This window comes from Erinaceus europaeus, chromosome 7, assembly GCF_950295315.1.
Source record: "Erinaceus europaeus chromosome 7, mEriEur2.1, whole genome shotgun sequence".
NCBI classification, from domain to species: domain Eukaryota; kingdom Metazoa; phylum Chordata; class Mammalia; order Eulipotyphla; family Erinaceidae; genus Erinaceus; species Erinaceus europaeus.
Window position 1 is genome coordinate 99123658 of NC_080168.1, and position 15959 is coordinate 99139616.

Here is a 15959-nt window from a genome sequence, read left to right on the forward strand (position 1 = left end):
CCTAACATTTGAGCCCTAGCACCCAATAAACGTTAATGCTAATAATGAAGCAATTTAAGTAAGTTTGTTTTTTGCCCTGAATTATTTACAGTGACCTCAATCAGTTAGCATTTGGGGTAAAGCACTCCTAAGTCAGTGCCCACAGTTACAGGGAAAATTGTCTTGTGGAAATACATCTGATGAAGGAGCAAGAACCCACATAAATATATCTAAACATCAACTACAGACTCTGCCAAATATTCAAAACCAATTGCAGCTGTGCAGAGGAAACATAAATCTACAGAGAATAAGAAAGGCAGTAAAGGAAGGGGATGAGCTGGACATCTGAATTAATTGGAGCCAGAAGATCATCAGAGGAGGCTAAACTTTAGACTGTGCTTTTCAATAGCATGTAATTTTCCCTATTACAAAAGGACAAAATGTAGAAAAATATAGAACGTGTTTTTTAAATTGTCCATACTCTCAATATCTATCTACGCTCATAAACATTGTCTCTTTGTAGATGGCTACAATATATTGTTTTGATAGAGAATCTTTCAGTCCTTTCCTATGCATTATCCCTCTGAATATGATATTCTACAGGCCTTATCTGTCTTCATTTTTTTTAAAAAAATTACCAGTATAGTTGAATAGATCCCTGTCTTCAGAATTAACTTACAACTAACTGGCTGCAGATTCAACTCTGATCTGGCATAGATGGCTTCTCTTTTTTTTAACCCCTAAAAATAGTATGTCATACATCTCTTCACGTTCATTATCTGTGTGGTTGTTCCATACTCCAAAAGAATTGTGATAGCGTAGACCAGCATTCACTGAGTTTTATATGAACTCACACAGAATCAAGTCCTTTAAATGCATCATCTCATTTAATCCTCAGAGCAACTGTTATACTGGTACTATTACTATTATCATGTTCATTTCATAGGTGATAAATCAGTGATTTAGAAGGGTTAAATAGCTTTGACCAGCATGGCACAGCTAGAAAGGAAAGAACTGGGAAGAGAACCTGAATTGGCTAACTTTAGAGCATAAACTCCTTCGTCTGTGAGGATGATCAGCCCTAGGAGTGCACTTAAATTCTCACTACTAGATTAGCCTTCATGGGAAGTTGACAGAGTAATGGATATGGCATGAGAAGAGACATGTATAGTCAGGAGGAATGGTTTATGTGATGGCTTAGAATAGAAAGAGTAAAGTTTTATGAGGGCTAATAACTTTTGTGAAGTTAAAATAAAAAAAAAAATTATGAGCTAGTATGTCCAGGGAGGTAAATTGGTTTAAAATGAGGAGCTTCAAGACTAAGTTCAGGATGTTTAAAAAAAAATTCTTTAAGGAGACAATGGGAGTGCTCCCTGATCATACAAAGAGGAGGAATGTCAAAACAATACTTGATACAGATGTACTTTGTTTCATCCTTTGATTTAGGAAACTGATTTTAGCTTACAGAATAAAGCTAAGATCCAAGTTTTAAAGGTCCTTCTGGAGACTTTTTGTCATAATTTTCTTCCAGTGCCATGTGTTCTCTGTGGGAATGCAAATTTCTTCACTGTAGTTTTAGAGCTTAAAGGGAATCTGAAAGGTGTGAACAGCCTCCACACAAGGCCACTTCTCAGAGTGTATTTCAAATCCCAGGTGAAGTCAGGGCAGGAGTGATGGTTGACAGGTAACAATGTTGACCAGAAATGTCAGGATCAACTATAACATGAGGGTTATGAGCACAAGTCTTGTCCTTAGACTTCCTGCTTTGAAGTCTTATCCTCACCATGTACTAACTGTTTGGCTTTGGACAAATGACTTCTCTGTGTCTCAGTTTCCCAGCCTGTCAAGTGGGATGATAGAAATACCTACTTCTTCAGGTGGCTGTGAAGATCAAGTGACTAGAAACAAGTAATAAATGTTATGTGACTAGTACCCTCCAAGTAAAGGGTATCTGCTTGATCATTTTTTACCTTCTACCCCCAGCTCTTGGACTACTGTAGGCACTCAGGAAATGGGTGTTGATTCAAACTGATTTGCCAAGGTCATATAACCGGACCCAGAGGAGCAAATACCTATTTGCTGCATATCCTGTACAGCATACACTCAGAGAGCACCTCTAACACCTTCCTGTTCCCCTTTGAAGTTTCTAGACAATTACACAAAGGTTTGAGATCAACATGGTCTTTATGGACAACACAAATGACTCTCAGACCAATGTTCCTTCCCTCCCCTCTCTTTCATGTACTTTTTTTTTTTTTTTTGCCTCCAGGGTTATCACTGTGGTGTGCCTGCACTAAGAATCCACTGCTCCTGGAGGCTATTTTCTTCCTTTTGTTGCCTTTGTTGTTTATCATTGTTGTTATTATTATTGTTGTTATTGCTGTCATTATTGTTGGATAGGACAGAGAGAAATGTTGATCTTTCAGAATGTTAGCACTTCAAGTAATATATGGATCAACCCATTGCTTTTGAGTCAGTTAATTAGAAACAATTTTGCCTGGGAGCATGGATCGACTAGTCAAAGCTCATGTTCATCAGGGAAGCAATTACAGAAGCCAGACCTTCCACCTTCTGCATCCCACAGTGACCTTGGGTCCATACTCCCAGAGGGATAAAGAATAGGAAAGCTATCAGGGGAGAGGATGGGATATGGAGAGCTGGTGGTGGGAACTGTGTGGAGTTGTACCCCTCTTATCCTATGGTTTTGTCATTGTCTCCTTTTTATAAATAAATTTTTTAAAAAGAAACACTTAATTTTAAGTTATCATTAGAGGTGCATATTAGGAGAAGATACCTGCTTTTGCTAGATATGAAATTAGGTTCAAGCCAGCCCTGGCCCCTACCACACTGGGGGGAAGTTTCAGTACCGTTCTATCTTGTTCTCTCTCCCACTGTCTGATTCTCTCTCTTTTATTATGCAGGCCTTAGCCTGGAGTGGTGAAGCTCCAGCAATGTCAAAATGATAATAAGTACATAGGGGTCTGCGACACCATGGGTTAAATAGTGCTTAGGCAATAGTCTGGGAACCAACTCCTATGGGTGACATTGTTTCTATGGGAAAATGCACTCTGAATTCCAGATAACCCAGTTTACCCACTAACTTTGGGGATATGATTCTTTCATAAATTGAAGGATGACTAAAAATACCAAATATTTTTCTGTATTTTTATTAATGCATTAAAGACACATTCTTTGGGTTTTATCTTAATCCATTGAAGTGAATTCTAGACTCTTCCTTAAGTATTGTTTTCCTGACCTGGAAAGAATGAAAAGAGGACTTGGGGCGGGGAGGGTTCTCCGTGAAGAAAGGGCCTGGCTATTTTAATTAGCTTAATATATGTAAGTTCAACTATTCTGAGACAGTAGACAAACAAAATCACTCATTTCGTTGACAGGTTTGCACAAATGATTTCGTAAGAGTAAACTGCTTTCAGGTTACATAGGACAGATGCATGTAGATTATGTGAAAACATTTTTTCCAGGACACACACTATGTGGGGATTTAACTGGAATATGTTCCATTATTCTTCATCCTCCACACAAAAAAATCATGGGTTCCTATTCACAGGATGATAGACAATTACATGTTATCAACTTTCTTTTCCTTTTGAGCACTTATTTTTAAAGGAAAGACAGTATTTTCTTTTACCATCAAAAGTTGGGTCCCTTGTGATGTTTTACACGAGAGAATGATGACCTGAGGAAACACATTTATGGTGAATGGTCCTTTTGAAACTTATTTGAATGTGGGCTCAAATGAACCCGGAACTGACCTGAAAACTTGAGTTTCAGCCACAGCTCCTAATTTGAATGGCTTTGTGCAAGTCACTCACCTGAGTCACATTACTTTTTATCTATGATACACTGAAGACTTTGGCAGCTGTGGTATGAAGTTCTCGTTCCAGCTCTCTGCTTTGTTTCTCGTGGAGGGCAAGTGTAGGGGTTTGGGGACACATTCTCCCAAAATCTTGTCTTCCCACCTCACATCAGTTAGGTGGAATGCAAAGAGAGGCTGCTAATAGGAAAGTAACATTTTCCCAGTTCACGTTAACAGAAAAGTTCCTTTCAACAAGCAGCAAATTAGGCATCTGTGAGCAGCAATGTATATAGCCCCAAATTGTTTCACTTCTTTCTCTCCTTTGTTGTCTCCCCACTCCTTCTCTGCCTTTACAAAGTAGATACAATTACTTCAAATTAGGAACACAGCCCCTGGGGTTAAGATATAACAATGGGAAATCTGCTGCCAACCCCCCCCCCCCCAACCACCACCACCACCCCTGGAAATTTGCAACTCATGGGCTATTGTGAAAATTTAAGCACTACAGGGGCCAAAAAGCCACTTCTGAGCCCAGCCGGTTGTCCCCAGTCCAGACCGTTCAGAAGGAAGGATTCTGAGGGTCTCCTGCCTCCAGCAGCCCAAATCTGGAAGCTGCAGCACCTGCTGAGGGAAGCCTTGGAGTGTGGGGAAGTGACTGCTGAGGAGGTCACACTGTCTCTCTCCCATTGACAAAACTACCAGTTTCATATTCTTTAATGTTCTTTTTCTGGATTTTTTTTTTAATGTTATGCAGGAAGGAACACTGGACCTCCTGGCCCAGTTTGTGATTACATGTATATCCTGCCCCTTCCACCCTTTGGAGAGAAAGAGGGGAGAGACACCACACTATCACACCACCATTAGTGCTGTTGCTGGTATTCCCATGTGGCATGGAGACTAAAACTCTGGACTTTATGCAAAGTTCAGGCATATGCTCTACTGGATAAACTCTTTCCCAGCACTTGCCTGAACTTTAAATATTTGACTATTTGAAAATTGCTTTCAGACACTTAGGCAGATATCGTGACTTTGTTCTTGTTAACTTTAATTTTTTTTTTTTTAAGTCTGACAAATACAGGGTAGAGTCGAGAATAGGAACTAAATGGGATGAAATGAGGGTGAGGGTACAAGGTTAGGGTAGGGTAAACTGAGAAGGGAGAAGGTACAGTAAAGAAATGATCAAGTGATCAAATACAATAACAAGCATATGAAGAAAGCAATAGACAAGCAAGCAAGTTAATATGAAATATGTGTCCTGGGCATCAGCCACAGAGCATTGAACTAACTGTTCAGCCATGTCCTCACTTCATGGAAATTAGAGTCCAAAGAGAAGAGATGTTAAACAAATAATTACAGGTATTTTAACAGTTTAACTGCAAGACAGCTGTTGTGAAGACATACAAGAGACGGGGGGGGGGGGGAGGGCGGGTTATGCACATAGTATGAAGTACAAGGACCTGAACAAGGATCCCAGTTCAAACCCCCTCTCTGCACCTGTGTGTGTGTGTGGGGGGGGGAATCGCATCCCAAGCAGTGAAGCAGGTTTGCAGATGACTATCTTTTCTTCCCTTCTCTATCTTCCCTGCCCCTCTCATTTTCTCTGTCCTATCGAAAAATAAAATTAGATTTGCAGTGCAGCCCCAGAGGTAACTCTGGAGGAAAAAAAAAAAAAAAGACATACAAGAGACCCTGACCTTATAACATAGGAGGTGATGATGTGGTGTACACCCAAATTTGGGTATTTTTACACCATATTCCAACTAGAAATCTAGAAGTGAAATTATTTTGCAATATGGTATACACTTTTTCCAAAGGAAACCTAAAAGCTTTACCCAACTCTACACCCCCACACGGGAAGCTCCCACCCTCCTTTCATCATCAGCCTGGGTGTTCTGTGGCTCTACTAACATCCTGAGAACCCCCCCGCCACACACACACACCTTAGGCTCACTGTGGAGCACCACCTAGAGTTTGACTAGCATATGCCCATAATCTTAGACTACAAAAAAATGTTAAAAACAAACAAACCCTATGTTATCTGCTGTAGCTTTGAAAATTAAATGAATAAGTAACCAAAATAAAAAAATGAGTGAGCGAGCAGCTAAATACTCAAAGCAGACAAAAAGAAGAAGAAAAACAAAACAAAACAAAAACAAAATATTCATGATCCCTGGCATCCAGAGTGAATTAAAAATGACTCCAAGTTTTCTAGGAAGAATGACTTTCTCTGCGCGCTTTCCAAGATTTGTTTTGCAAAGTTGCCAGGGAGAATTATAGACAATGAATTGAAAGTAACTAGTCTCCTGGTAACATCACATCCAAAATGTTTTACATCCAAACCTCAGAACTGGAAGTTTCCAAGAGGATGTCTATAAATAAATCAAATTTGCCTTGGTCTTACTTATAACCACCTGATAGTTTATTAAACAGTCTCTATTACTGAAATCCCTATGGCACTAAGATGGAATTAACTATTATGATTTATATAATGGGCTAATATTACAACCATTAAAGAAAAAAATTAACACATGAGGTTTGTCATTTGTAAACTAACAGGCAAGATAAGATATCCAGCTCCATGTTACCACATTCCAGTTAGCCTGATAAGGACAACCAAATACATTTCCAAAAACGCTATCATAATATATATTAAGATAAAGATAGAATTTATTATTCCTTCTTGCATTAGACATTGTAGGTCTGCTTCTAAATTCTGCTTCTAAGGTCCCTTCTGTTGCATTGCTTGTGGTCTATTTACATAATCATTATTTTGTTCACACTAGTTTAATCCCCACTGCTTCTGTTGCTTTTTCCTTCTCCCCACCCCCATCCTAGTACATCCTCTTCTGACCTGACACTTCCGCCTCAGGAGATATATACAGGACAGGATTGTGATTAGAGATAGCTAGCTTGCACTGCATTCCTCATCTATAAAGATTGAACTGCATCTCAGCTCAGCCATAAGTCCCTGGTCGTCTCTCTCCCGCCCGTGAAGCTAGCCCAACAAATCTGGCGACTGAAACAGGGACCGGCAAGACATATCCCTTCTTTATCAAAAACTCACTCCAGAGTTGGTGGGGGCGGGGGATGGAATCAGATAAAAAAAAAAAAATACCTTGCCTCCATCCCAACATTCATACCTTCTTTCCTTCCTTTCTTTCTTCCTTCCTACCTTCCTTCTTTCCTACCTTTTTCTTTTTTTATTATCTTTATTTATTGGATAGAGACAGCCAGAAATCAAGAGGGAAGGGGGTGATAGAGAAGGAGAGAGACAGAGAGACACCTGCAGCCCTGCTTCACCACTTGTAAAGCTTTCCCCCTGCAGGTGGGGACTGGGGGCTCGAACCCAGGTCCTTGCACATTGTAATACATGCGCTTAACCGGGTGTGCCACCACCCGGCCCCTCTACCTTTCTATCTACCTATCTTTCTTTCTCTCTCTTCCTTTCATTCATTCTTTCTCTCTTTCTATTTCAAGTTATTTATTTTAATGAGAAGCAGTGAAAGACCAGAGCAGCACTCAGCTCTCACATACATTGTACTGGGAATCAAAGCCTCAAACATGCAAGCCCTGTGCTCTATAGCTGGGCTATCTCTCTGTCTACATTCATTTCACTTAAAGGTCTGTTGAACACTCATTGTGGTCATGTATAGATAAAGGAAGATTCTGTCCTGGGTACTTAATGGTCTTGCTATAGAAGGTGGAAGATAGCAGATGCCAAGGAAATGGATATGACAACAGTGACCTTTTTTTTATTTTTCATTATCTCTCTTTTTTTTTTTTTTTGACAGTGGTGAAATGTACGTTCCAACGTTGTAAACCTAATCCAGGACCAATTACCAGATAAACCGTACATCATTTCTTCAAGACTGGGGTTTGTCATAGACTTCAAATTTGGGTTCTTCAAACGTGAAGGTAGGGAAGTTGTTCGTGTCTGCTTTGTCAAACATTTGCTTAAGCTTAAAAAGCTCCTTGTCCAAATCTTGTTGATGCTCTGGACCAACATTCACCGGTCCTGCACATGACTGACTGTCACTTACTTTTGTGTTCTCTAATCTTGTCCACAAAGAGTTTCTGTACAGGATCAAGTTCCTTATTAAATGCCACTGCTGTAACACCGATGTTTTTCCTCAAATGGACAGAGACTGCAGAGTGAATGAGTGAGGACAACCGGAAGAGCCCCTGAAGATTCATGGTGATTGTTACGGACAGGAAGTGTCTCGGAGGCAGTCTGCCTCATTATCTCTTTTTATTTGTTGGATAGAGACAGTCAGAAATCAAGAGGGGGAAGAGGAAATAGAGAGGGAGAGAGATAGAGAGAGACATCTACAGCACTGCTTCACCACTCGCAAAGCTTTCCCGCTGTAGGTGGGGAACAGTGACCTATTTCTGAATACTTATCTACAGAAAAGGAAAGTCCAGGGAATTGAAAGCACTACTGAGGATATTCTGACTAACTTGGAGAAGACAGAAAAGGTTTTGTTATGTTTTGTTATGTTTGTTATGTTAGAGTGCTATGCATGAATGTGTCAATTTCTTAGAAGACGCAGTTAAACACAAACATAATTACAAGTACAGAAAAATGAAGACACCACTTTTACTAAAACTTTTCCATCTGCAATATAGTCAAAAGAGACATCATGAAAATCAGTATCAGGATATCACTTGTAGGAACATAAAAGTGTTTTGAACTTTGATTCAGATCTCATATACTCTCATAGCTCAACCATTTTGCACAATGTCTAGCACATAAGTATTCAATATTTTTTGAAATTTTAAAATTATTTTTATTTATTTTCTTTTGTTGCCTTTGTTGTTTTATTGTAGTTATTATTGTAGTTGTCATTGATGCCATCATTGTTGGATAGGGCAGAGAGAAATGGAGAGAGGAGGGAAAGACAGAAAGGGGGAGAGAAAGATAGACACCTGCAGACCTGCTTCACTGCTTGCGAAACGACTCCCCTGCAGGTGGGGAGCTGGGGGCTGGAACCAAGATCCTTACTCTGGTCCTTGCATTTTGCGCAATGTGCACTTAACCTGCTGTGCTACTGCCCAACTCCCTCAGTTTTTTTTTTTTTGAAAGCTAATTGAATTCTTAGCAAAAATCCTGTTATACACAGTAAAAGGTAGTCAATAAGTATGCATTTCAGTCATCCACAGTTAACCAGCTATGTCATGCTCTCTTCAAAGCTTTCATTGAATTTCTCCTTATTTTTCCTACTTCATCAGATTTCAATGCTTCTGATATTCCCACCATAATCTGATTAAATTTGCTTCCTCCCACTCTTTAATATGCACTGTCTTTCCCACTTTAATTAGGTTGGTTTAATTTGCAGTTCCATCAGCACATTATGCATTCCCACTTGTAAACATTTTTTGTTTTGGCTTTCCCCATCTAGATTTATTCTCCTGTCTCCTTCCCCTTCCACCCCTCCCCCATCTTTTTTTTTTCAAGAGCTATTTTCAATTTGCCATCCTTTGCCTGTCTAATCCATTATTTCTTTGTCTCCCCCCGTTGGCTCCCTCTATCCCCCCTCAATTTCAAACCATATATGACATATTAATGAAAATTAATTACATACCCCCAATATTTCATTATGATGAAGACTAGTCTTGTCTTACAACTCAACTAGACTCTAAACTCATAGTGATTTTAGTTCGTGTCTTAATCCTCTATTATATAAATGTAAAAATACCCACAGATGTGGCAAAGAGATTTTCAATAAAGCAGTGGTAGAGATAAAGTAGAGGGAGCTGGGCAGTGGTGCATCCAGTTAATACATAGGACTATGCACAAGGACTCACCCAAGGGCCCAGGTTTGAGCCCTCACTCCCCACCTGTAGTGGGGAAGCTTCACAAGTGGCAAAGTAGGTCTGCAGGCATCTATCTTCTTCTCTCCCTCTCTGTCTTATCCAATAATATAGAAAAAGAAAAAGAAATGGGGGTGGGTGGGGAATGGCTGCCAGGAGCGGTGGATTTGTAGTGCTGTCACTGAGCTAAAAACAAACAAAGGAGAAGAAGAACTGAGTCCAAGTCATGGGAAAATTTGATTGTCAAGTCAAAATATTGGCTTTATTCTTTAGGTAGAAATAAGAGCATATGCAACCATATCAATCAGAGGCAAGCCTTTTCCAGAGTATCCTTTACATATCCAAAAATGTATCTGTCTTTGACTTTCTTCATAACAGCCTCATCATTATTAGTCAAGAGGTTACCAAAACTTAATTATTAGCAAAAACCATGAAGATGAAAAAATTTTGACAATATCATCTCTGGATTTCATTATCTTGATTTCCCAGCCTCAGTAGAGATTCCCAAAGGTGATCAGTGAGACATTATTAACTCAACGCCCTGCACTTAATTCCTCTTCTCTATATTATTGGGCAAGATTCAATAACACTGTTTCTGTAAGATTTCAAAGAGTCTGTTTTTGAGAAAAGTTGAAAGGGCTGCCGAAGGTACTCTTGATTAAATAGGGCAGAGCAGCTAAACAGAAGAATTTGGAGGAAATAGTAATAAATAGATAATGAAAAATAAAATAATGCACGTCACATCATTTATTTGATTAAATCTTTCTCAAGGGACATCAATTTCATTTAAAAGTTTACTAACAGGGGCTAGGCGGTAGTGCAGTGGGTTAAGCGCACATGGGGCAAAGCTCAAGGACCAGCATAAGGATCCAGGTTCAAGCACCCCTCCTCCCCACACCCCACCTGCAAGGGGAGGTAGCTTCACAAGCGGTGAAGCAGGTCTGCTGGTGTCTATCTTTCTCTCCCCCTCTCTGTCTTCCCCTCCTCTCTCCATTTCTTTCTGTCCTATCCAGCAACAATGACATCAATAACAATAATAATAACCACAACAATGACAAAACAACAAGGGCAACAAAAGGGGAAAAAAATAGCCTCCAGGAGTAGTGGATTAGTGGTGTAGGCACCAAGCCCCAGCAATAACCCTGGAGGCAAAAAAAAAAAGTTTACTAACAAGAATTTTTTTTAATATGGTGTATAAAATAAAGTATATGATCAGACTTTAAGGCAGTGCCTGGCATTGATGCCAGATAGATTTGGGTCTGAAATTGAGATTGTCTACCTATTTGCTGAGTGACTTTACATAAATCATGTTATCTTTCTCAGGTTACATTTCATAGTTATTGAGAGAACTATGAATGAAATTATGTGTCCAAGAGCCTAGAGCAATTAGCATTTGGTAAATTCTTGATATATGATTAGTATCAATTATTCTGTTTGATATCTCAAATAGTATAATCTCTATTTTAATGACTGATGAAACTACAAGGAAGAAAATGATTTTCTGTTCCTCTATTAGTGCTTATAGACCACAATTTACACCGAATTATGCACTAAGAGCTGGAAGGAAGTTGGGAAAACAATTTATAAATTATCTGCTTAGAATTTTAACCTAGAGTTACCATGTGCTAGCACTATCCTAAAGCTACATGAACATCAGCATATTTAAGTATAAAGAGCAATAAAATGATCCAGCTGGTAAAATCCATCACAAGCACAGAGTCCTGAAAATTATCCAATCTGTCCTTGTGCTCAAATGTAAACAAAGTACACAGTATTGGAGACTTAGGGGTGGTGCCTCCAGACTATTAAACTAGCCTAGTACTTTCTCCTGGGGTGACATGAGGGGGAGATTAGACTGGGACTCCTGGAAAATACTATCTGCCCGTGGCTATGAATATTAGAAAGCACTCCTCTTTGAGACATTGGATCACAGGTGACCTCTGGTGCTGCTATGTACAACTTTTTCCCCCAGACAAATCCAAGTATACTGTTGGGTGGAGAGAAAAGGCTTCAGATTCCAGTGATGAGGTGTTTTGGTCTCATGCGACCCTGTGAAAGGACTCAGGTTCAAGCCCCTGGAACCTATCTCCAGGGAGGAAACTTAGCCAGTGGTGAAGTAGTACTGTTGGTCTCTCTCTTTTTCTCCTTCTCTATCTTTTCCCTTCCCCTCAATTTCTCTCTTTCTCTGTCAGACAAATAATATTTTTTAGAAGAAATTTTTAATTAATGATGCCATTTTCACTAAGAAATTCACTTCCAGTTACTGTGTCTCCTTCACTTTCTTATACTAAAAGGATAGGTGAGGGAGTTGGCGGTAGCACAGCGGGTTAGGCACAGGTGGCACTAAGTGCAAGGACTGGAGTAATGATCCCGTTAGAGCCCCCAGCTCCCCACCTGCAGGGGAGTCACTACACAAGCGGTGAAGCAGGTCTGCAGGTGTCTTTCTTTCCCCTCTCTCTGTCTTCCCCTCCTCTCTCCATTTCTCTCTGTCCTATCCAACAATGATGACATCAATAATAACAACAATAATAACTACAACAATAAAATAACAGGGCAACAAAAGGGAATAAATAAATAAATATAAAAAAAAAAAAGAATAGGTGAGTCCTTCCCACCCCTGAAGCATATTTCCAAAGTGCCTCGTATTTCATTTCCCATATGAATACTCACCAGGAAAGTGCAGGATAATCCACCCCACCTAACTTGATTTTCAGAAAGTTGCTGTATCTCCTTTTTTTTTTTTTTTTTCAAATCCTATTTATTGATTTATTTTTCTTCTTCCTTACCTGGTACAATGAAGTTTAATCTTTTATTTGAAAGGGAGAAGGAGATTAAGTAGACCCTGAGAGTACGAGAAATAAAGCTTCCAGTCCCAGAATCTACTAATTGAACACTGCTGGGGATATTAATCACGAGGGCTTATTTCCCAAAGAACATCAGAGCACATCTGGAAATTAAATAAAAAATAATAGGATAGTTCAAACAAACTGACATTTTCCAGAGAATTCCTCAAGACAATTAATAAGATGCTGCCCACAGAGGCAGAGAGAAACTTTGATTCTGTTCTGCCTAAACAAGCCTTAAAAAAAAACAAACTATCAAAATTCACCTCAAATAGTTTGGTTTTTATTAACTGCCCTCTCTTGAGGGGCTCCACATATAGAACTGGAATTTACCTTCTTTGTATTTGTTTCATTGGGTCTGTTTTTGTCCAAACTGAATGAGTGGCTATTTCTAAGGGGTCTTCTTGACACTACATAATTCTGACAGCCCACGTTACACTGAGCCCGAAGGAAGGAGACAATTTGCTTGGGAGGCAAGGATGTGGAGACCACATCTCTCCTGAGAAATACTCTGATTAGGTGACTCTCACCAATGAGCCAAGGTCAAAATTAACCCTGGATCAGGCTCTCCCAGGACAAGAGTGAGGCATTCATTTGGAGAAGATCTTCTTTGTTAGCGAGATGGTTATTAGGCAGTGCAAAGGAAAAGAGAGGAAGTGACTTCAACATTTTCCTTATCTATGAAAAGCAATGATTACTCCCTGCGGTTTGGTATGGCCCCCTTGTCAAGAATTGTGGAGTGGGGCCAATTGGAGGGAAGAATAGGGGAAAAGCCAAGTCTAGCCTTTGCGGTACCTCCCCTCACTTCTCTTCTCTTGCTGTCTCTTCCCACCCTCATGCACCATTAATTAGCAAGTCACCAAATGTTCTAAGTCACCCAACTCTGACATGGGTAATATGAGATAAATGACATGCCCCAAAATTCACATGACAGACAGCTATCACTTCCGAGTATGACCTTATTTTGCAGACGAGGTCTTTATAAAAGAGCTAAAGTTAGGTTGGGCCCTAACTCCACATCACTAGTGACCTTCTGAATAGAGGAAATCTGACATCCAAGAGATTGTTTCAATGGATAGGTCACTTGCCTTACCATGCCCAGGTTGAGTCCCAGTTACCACATGGAAGTGATATAGCACCAGAAGCAGCTCCAATGCTGTGGTTTCTCTCCCTTTCTTTATTTATCTCAATGGGAAATTGACCTGTAATGGTGACATCAAGCATGTCTAAAGCTCAGGCTCTGGGAGAAAAAAAAAAAAAAAAAAAAACAGGCAGTCGAGTAGCACAGCGGGTTAAGTGCCACGTGGGGCAAAGCACAAGGATCAGTGTAAGGATCCCAGTTTGAGCCCCCGGCTCCCCACCTGCAGGGGAGTCGCTTCACAAGCAGTGAAGCAGGTTTGTAGGTGTCTTTCTCTCCCCCTCTCTGTCTTGCCCTCCTCTTTCCATTTCTCTCTGCCTTACCCAACAATGACATCAATAACAACAACAGTAATAACTACAACAATAAAACAACAAGAGCAACAAAAGAGAATAAATATTTTTTAAAAAATCAAAGTGTGGGGGGGCCAGGTGGTGGTGGACCTGGTTGAGAGCACATGTTAAAATGCACAAGGTTCCAGGTTCGAGTCCCTGGTCCCCACCTGCAGGGGGAAAGCTTTGCAAGTGGTGAAGCAGTGCTGCAGGTGTCTCTGTGTGTGTGTGTCTCTCTCTCTGTGCCCCCCCACTTCCCTTTTGATTTCTGACTGTCTCTATCCAATAAATAAATAAAGATAATAAAAAATTTTTAAAAAATCAAAGTGTGGGAGGGCACTTGGAGGAAGACATGGACACAAAGGAGCAATACCATGTAAACACCAAAAGGGTGACCAGTAAGCCAAGGAGAGGGGCTGAGAAGTAGAACTTTCCTTTACGGCATTTAGAGTCTAGTGCCTTAGCCACTGCGCCACCTCCCGGACCACTTTACAGCACTTAGAAAAGGCAAACCCTGCAGAGACCTCCTTCCACACTGCTAGACCCCGGAATTGTAAGGTATTTCTGTTAAAAGTCATTACCTCTGTGGCAGCCATAGCAAACCAGAACACAGGACTGCTGTGTAATTCCACCTCCTGTGCATTTGGTTTCCAACGTGTGACCCTCCAACCTTGGCACTTCCTTTCTCTGTCTCTAAGATTTATATAATCATTTTGCTTGTAATATAAAGTCCAGCAAATATGCTGTGTAACACATGCAGATGGTTCCGTGATCGTCTCTTGCATTCCATTCAAGACTTAACTCTCATCACCCCATCTCTTCTCTCTATTCTAGCCCTATTGATTTACTCATTTCCTGAAAGAAAACTTGGCTCTCTCATCTCAGAACCTTTGCACATGCTTATCTCCCTCTCCTCCTCCTCCTCCTCCTCCTTCTTCTTTCTCTCTCTCTCTCTCTCTCTTTCCCTCCCTCATATGTAGATAGACATAGATGAAATGGAAAGGACCACATATTCCTCAGAATTATCAATCTCTAGGCAACAAGCATATTAAATCACTGAGAGAGGGATGTGAACTGCTGGTTTGTGTATTCTCCTTCTTAGATTTATTTAAATAATTTCAGAAGGGAAAAAAGTAGTTTCATCCTACAAGATATCCAGATTACTCTAGGTTCATGCTATACTTGGGTTCACATTAAAATAGAATTGCATAATGTATTTATTCTGGACAATAGAAAAAGAGCAAGAGAGAGGAAGACAGAGTGCTGTGTAGCTCAGGACATGATAATGCTTTTCCAAGGAACTTTAATAATAAAGGACCTTTCCAAGTGGAGGAAAAGTCCCCACAGCAAGAGTCTGTTTGCAACCCAGTTCTCTCTTGAGTTTTCCTCTCCCCCCCACCCCCCATCTCCATCCATAGAAACCTCCCCGCAAGGGACACACCTTTTGGTGTCCTTGGAAAGCTCCCTGCTTCCCAGGGAAAAAAAAAAAAAACAGATTCTCTTCTGGTCCTGCTCTCAGGGCTGACACACTTTCTGCTCATAGTTAGCCTTTCTTTCCTCCCCCTTTGCCAGTGTTCAGTCCAATATGCCAATTGTCCTATACTTCCATGACTTCAGACCTTAAACATTTTAACCAACACTGGAGAATTATGCAGAATGCTCTCTGAAAAATAGTCTATAATCTCTTCCCTGTCACCCCCCACCCCCACCCCAGCTCACTAGGGCGGTGATTTCCTAAAAGAATTCCAACAAATTAGTTAGGGATGACTCCCCTTCCTGAAATGATGTTAGCTGTCTTTAATCAAGCTTGCTTTTCCAACTGTTCCCCATTTGATACCTTAAAGTAGTTACAGAGTCCTTCCCTCTGACTGAAGCTGAACTCACTGGCTTATCTTCCTATTCCAAACATATCCACAAAACATATCAGGGAGGGGGTTTGGGTGATGAAGGGGCAACAGATTCATTTTATCTTTTAACTTATCCTACTCATTTTATAGATGGGATGGACCTCTTCTTTTCTTTTCCTCTCTCTTCCTCTT

The 15959-nt window shown here is 40.3% G+C and overlaps 1 pseudogene; it reads right to left on the bottom strand.

Annotated features, from left to right (window-relative positions):
• Positions 1–7486: 7486 nt before the first annotated feature.
• LOC103108017 (ATP synthase-coupling factor 6, mitochondrial-like) lies at positions 7487–8025 on the bottom strand (annotated as a pseudogene).
• Between the last annotated feature and the right edge of the window lie 7934 nt (positions 8026–15959).